Here is a 6,157-nt window from a genome sequence, read left to right as displayed (position 1 = left end):
TTTTCTTGTTTGTTCCCCCTGTTGTCGCAGCACCTTCATTGGAGGAAGAAAGGAAGGAAGACCAGAGGTCACGTGGGTCAAGGTGGAAAAAGGGGGTAATGGGTCATGAATTTTGCCCTCCTCGGTCTTCGTATGAGATGTGGGGTCATTGCCGATCTTGTTTACAGTGGTCGTGCAACGTCACTCTTAATAAAGTAGTATGGAATGTAACATGTTTGTCCAGTGAAGTGTAATTAGGGGAGTGTGGGTTTGGTGGTTGCGTGTTGGCTAGAATGAAGGTTCGATATTGGGTTAAACTTGAGCAGTTCTAAACGAGATGGAGCAGGTCATCTTGTGTGGAGTCTTGGCGGTATGGGAATCTTGGTGGAACATGAAGGGAAAACCACTCCCGTAGAGTCAAAGGAGTGTAGGCTGCGTTAGCGATATACTCATCAACAAAGAAATTTCCAGAACATATAGAGTGGATGAAGGCGGTTTCGGTACCGGTCTCGAAGGGGCACTGGGGGCGACTTCCAGTCGCTACCCCGGTGCTGCGGGCATAAAGAGATTGGGAGTTCGGGATGGGCGTTGAGTCTCCAGTCAGCGCGTGCTAGGTTTTGGTGTGCGATAGACCTCTTTGGTTTCGGTTAGAAGGGTTCGGGATCCCTACAGAAGGCAAGCGTGGCAGGGGGCGGCAGAAAGTTAGATGGGAAGATAAGATCAAGGAGTTTGCAGGGATAAATTGGTTGAAGTTAGCACAGGACCGGGATAATTGGAGATTAATGGGAGAGGCGTTTGCCCTGCAGTGAGCGTAGATAGGCTGGTGATGATGATGATGAGGAGGAGGAGGAGGGTTCGGATAGTGAGGAAGTAACAGCTGTTTCCTTACCTACCCTCTCTGTCCTTCCTCTCCTCTAAGCACTGGGAAGGCACTGTCCACCTCGGACCCTGACAACACCAGCTTTGGCTGGCGAAGAGGGCCCAATTAGCTGGGCGGTCTCGAGGAGTTCTAGAATAAGGACTCTTCCCCAGCGCTGACTGCCCTACAAAGGCGTTTATTGCTCGTCCTCCAAGACTGATTTTCGTCGGGCGAGGGAGACCAGTACTCAGTCTAAATGTAGTCTGTTTTTAAGGTGGGTTTTGTTGAACTGAAGAGCGGCGGAAAAAGGGAAAATCAATGTTGGTCTACATTTGTCCATGCATCGTATGGGCCTGTATCGCACTCTACAACCACTACAACTCCTTCTATGACGTCGGTTTGAAGCCAAAAAAATTAGTTCTGTGCGAGAATGTTTTTCGCTGTTGCATACGCCGACATTCTCTTTATATCTCCCTGCTGACACAAAAGTACTGGTTTAAAACCGAACCATAGCGGCTGTTCGTAGGACGGAGAAAAAAAGCACCCAATCGCTCGCCTAATTTATTGCTTTCGGACGTCCACTGCTGTGGGCCCCACAGCAGGTGTACCTTTAGAGCACTCAGCCTCCAAATCTGAGAACTCCTTATATATATATATATATATATATATATATATATATATATATATATATATATATATATATATATATATATATATATATATATATATATATATATATATATATATATATTGTTACGTGGCGGCAGGACTGATGAGGAGGCGAGCCATGGCGAACGGTGATGAAGGATCTATTTACAGCTTATTTACATGGCGGCCAAGCCAGAGCCCGCGCCAGCAACTTCGTTGTCGTCGTTATCGTCGTAGTCCTAATTGGGCCATGACCCGGTGGGGCATTGTCCGCCTTTATGTGAGTTCCGTGACAATATATATGCGCACATCTTTCGGTCTTTTGTCCTTTCCGCCGTTTATCCCGTTTTAGAACTTGTTTGCAAGATCGCCTTCTAATGGAAACAGTTTCATGGGGCGATACGTCGTATCCCACCCGCAGCGCGTGCAGAAGCGTTCTCAAAGCATTTTTATTTCTGTCTCACATGCGTATACGTTTACCTTTCATGCGAGCCCACGCGACTTACCGTATGCGACGAGGAAACTGGTTCTTCATTTCATATTTTGCCAGTGAGGTTCGCATCGCACGGAAGAAACGTTAGGGTAAGCGCGCTAAGCCGGAAAAACAGCAGAAAGAACAAGCAGCGCGTATTACAGCGGCTACGCTCACCTGTGATGCGTATGTTGTCCGTAGGCATGGGTACGACAAGAAACGACGTGATATGAGCGCTGAGTGAAAGTTCATCGTTTGTGCAGATGCTCTTTTCACGCCGCCATTAGTCATTTTTCGGGCCATTTCTGGGTTGCTTTTAGGTGGGGCTATTCTCAAGTAGCGCTCGTTCGTCCTCGCAGCTTTAGATTTTCTCGGGTACCGTGTGCCAAATGGCAAAAGTTTTTTCACTCGAACCAAGAAACTTTGATATGCGCCATAATAAGAATTTCTGCGAAATTCGATATGTCAGAGTTGTATTAGGTGTGTGCGCATAGGCGTGCGCACAGGGGGGGCAGGGGGGGCGGCCGCCCCCCCTAATCATCTGAAGGGGGCGCCAAATTTGCACCATGCCTTGCCGATGTAACACATGAAAGTAAAATTTCTGCTCAGAAATAGTTTGTGTGTGTTGCAATTCCATCACATTGAAATAAAAAATTTATAACCATCCCTCTTTGCACTGCGTTCGCATCGCGAGGCCTTCAGTGAGAAGAGGTCGGGAGTTGCTCGGGGGGGGGGGGGGGGCGCGGCGGTAAGACTTTGCCCCCCCAAATTGAGAACTCTGCGCACGCCTATGTGTGTGCGCTTATGCAATATAATATAATATAATATAATATAATATAATATAATATAATATAATATAATATAATATATTATATAATATAATATAGTATACTTTAATATAATATGACATAATACATGGAAACTATAAAAATATAACAATCTTATGATTATGATGATTATTATTAGTATGATAATTATGATGGTGATACTCCTCAGTGAAATGAACATACCCAGGGGATCGGCCAATTAATAATGGCTGGAAAAGAAATGTTATTAACAAGCTGTGGGCACTGTGTGTCCAGGCTGTGAATTATTTCAGAAGCATCTGCATCTTCCGCGGCTATATTTTCCCTCGTTTTCTTCAACGCTGACTACGTCCGAATAGATTCAGTATTGTGGAGAAAGTAAACAGGGATCCACTAAATAAGCTACGTTTATCTAGTCTTGTCTAGTGGCTCTAGGGCTCTCGTAACCGGGGTCGGGGTCTCGGGGTTCACTGCATCGAACCACGATCGAGGAAACCGGGCGACGAGAAGAAAGGTTTCCACCAAGGAACATCATACAGATGGAGTTACACAAGTCTGCGTATAGTGACAAGCAATGCACCGGCACGGCCTTATATGGGGTGTCAGGTCCTTCCTACGGGGCCTCTCACTGGTTCGTACGAACCAATCACAGCGCAGCCACCGTGTCTCCAGGGCCTTGGTCGAGGGGCTCTCCAGGGTTTCCAGAAGTGGGCCCGCGCTCCGGTCACAGCAGAGGACGCGGAGGGGTCGCCGACCTTCCATGTCTGCCAGGCTCAGCGGACGTGCGCGTTGCATTTCGTTGTTTTGCCGTACTGCGCGCATTTAAGTTCGGAGCCCTTTAGGGGCAGAGGCTTCGAAAAGATATGCGCTTGGTCCTCGATTCATCTTTCCAGCTAAAAGTTGAAAGAATACGTGAAAAAGAGGTTTATATAGGCAGAACCGTTCGAATCTCCTGGAACCACTGGCACTGGTCATACACGTCCCCATTATTTAGCGCAAAGAAAACTGCAAGTACATTTGAGGCAAAATATGTGTACTTAACCGGCAGTTCCCGCGCTCTTTTAGTTAGGAATGCTCGTTGGGTTGATTTTTACTATAGTAAGCGACAAAAAGTGACCTCCGAAGAAAAAAAAAAAAAAAACGACGCATTCAAAATGACGCAGAAAGGCTCCAGCACGCGCGGGATAAGCACAAAAAGAACAGAATTTCCGCTCCTCCTGTTCAGGCATAACAAGAAACAAAAGATAGAGAAAAGTATGCGAGCTGTCCAAGGAGAAGGCGCACGAGCACTGCGAAGGCTAGAAAACTGAAGTGCATTAGACAAACTTCCACCCAATTTATCAAGAGAGGAGTGAGGGGGAGAACATGGGGGGAGCAGTGAAGTGCGAATAATGGGTTACGTGCCATAGGCGGCAGACGACTGTCGTCTCACTGTAAGATTTTCAGCGAAGCGAGCAAACGCGGCCAACAGAGGCTTCAAAAAGACCACCGCTTCGCTTGGTCGGGATCGAACCTGGATACCTCGCGTTACGAAGCCGATGTCAATGCCTTCGCGCCACAGAGGCACACGTTACTTATAAGCAAAGTGTTGGGGACGATTTTTGCGCTGTGCCGTTGCCACGGAGGCTGCCGTTGCTCTAGGCCGGAATAAATACACATACATATAAAGTAAGGGGAAAAATCATGAATTAACGCATTTATTACCCCACATTAACGCGAATATTTATAGGCATATGACTGACTGAATAAACTTTATTGAAGTAATGATGGAGAAGGGGGAAGGGGAGAAAAGGATGGGAGAATCATAGGTGGAACCCTTTGTCCAGGGCTTCAGTGGCTTCTGCTCCCGTCTTCGCCCGGCTGATGAGGTCCTTTTCGATCTGCAAGTCGGGGCTGGCGAGGGCGGCCTCCCATGATTGACGGGAAGTCAGTGGCGGGTTCAGGCATTTTCGGGGGCTGCGGCTTCATCTCTTGACTACTTTCGGTATCAACGCCAGGCTGATACTGAAACTAGTCAAGAGAGGGCGCCACAGCCCCTTTGATAAATCACTGCCCCGCACTTGAAACCTTTCACGTGGAATGGAACTGTTTCAATTTTTTTTTTCGCCTGCGCTCGACCCCGCATTCGGGGGGAAACGCTTCCACGGCTTCTGAGGAGTTCACCAGTGGACATGGTCGCTTCGTGCTTTGGGGTAATTCCATGAGCCGTTTGAAATACACGCGGGATGCAGCACGTGAGGCTCCGAGGATTGGTTGTATGGCCTCTATCGAAAGCGCGATTCCATGAGCCGTTTGAAATAGACGCGCGATGCAGCATGTGAGGCTCAGAGGGTTGATTGTATGGCCTATGTCGCTACAGGGCTTGTACAACAGCGCACCAAACCTCTACGACGAAGTTTTTCACATCGACAGCGTGACCATTGGTTCCGTGTGCGCTACCGACGATGAACTCCAACCTCGGGCTTAGATTTGCCTAACTGAACTCTCAATTAATGCTCCAATAAGAAAAAAAAATGGCGCAGCCTGCTTTAGTGGTGCAAGGCTGGAGAAGCAGCAGAGCTGACGGCCCGTCTCCCTTCGTCGGCGACCCAGCCATTGCATCTCACATGGATTTCCGAACTTGCCACTGAAAGTCCTTCATGACCGGCACGCCCGGACCCTTTTGTCCGTAGGCTTTCATATATCTCCCAAAGTGGACCACGCTACCACGCGCTAGAACCCGCGGCATCTGTAGAACCCGGCGTCTGTAGAGCGAGCTCGGCGTCTGTGCTCCCCACTTCAGGCGCGAAGGCACGTGAACTAGCGAGGAGAACAGCTTGCGAGAGATCATGCCATGAGCGCTCGGCAGAGTGTTCTCGAAGGTCGAGCTGGCTGACGCCGGGCGCTCTTCACGAGGCGGACGCTCCCGTGCACTCGGTACTTTTTCTTTGTATTTTTATCTGGTAACGCGCTCGACGGCTAACTGAAATCTTAAACAGTTCTGTTGTTAAAACAGGCACCCAAGTTTTTTTAAGTTGTTCTGATTATGGCAGCGCGCTGCGGCGCCCTCGAGCCGCTCTTTTGCAGGTGCCAGCTAAATGCGCCCGTCAAGGTGTCGGTAACAGTCACGCCCGTTTACAGAGGGGCATGCATGTTGTTCTTTGGCGAAGTTAGCTTCAATGTTTAATTCCTGTGGTATATGGTCTGGAGAATGATCGAGTGAAGCAAAAACTTTTATTGTCATTGCTGAAAAGTGAGGAATCTGCCTGGGAGCGACAGCACCCCGCCTCGTTAGACGACGGTCAGGAACCCGTGGGCCCTGGCGGCGTCCTCCGCCAGCTGGATAACTGCTTCCTGAACTCGTAGTTGTCAGCTGGGCAGCGCGGCGCCCCATTGCTGAAGACATGGGGATGA

Source organism: Haemaphysalis longicornis, unplaced genomic scaffold (assembly GCF_048455015.1).
Source record: "Haemaphysalis longicornis isolate Haplotype H1 unplaced genomic scaffold, Haemaphysalis longicornis Haplotype H1 scaffold_3, whole genome shotgun sequence".
In the NCBI taxonomy this organism is placed as follows: domain Eukaryota; kingdom Metazoa; phylum Arthropoda; class Arachnida; order Ixodida; family Ixodidae; genus Haemaphysalis; species Haemaphysalis longicornis.
Note: the sequence above shows the minus strand (reverse complement) of the source record.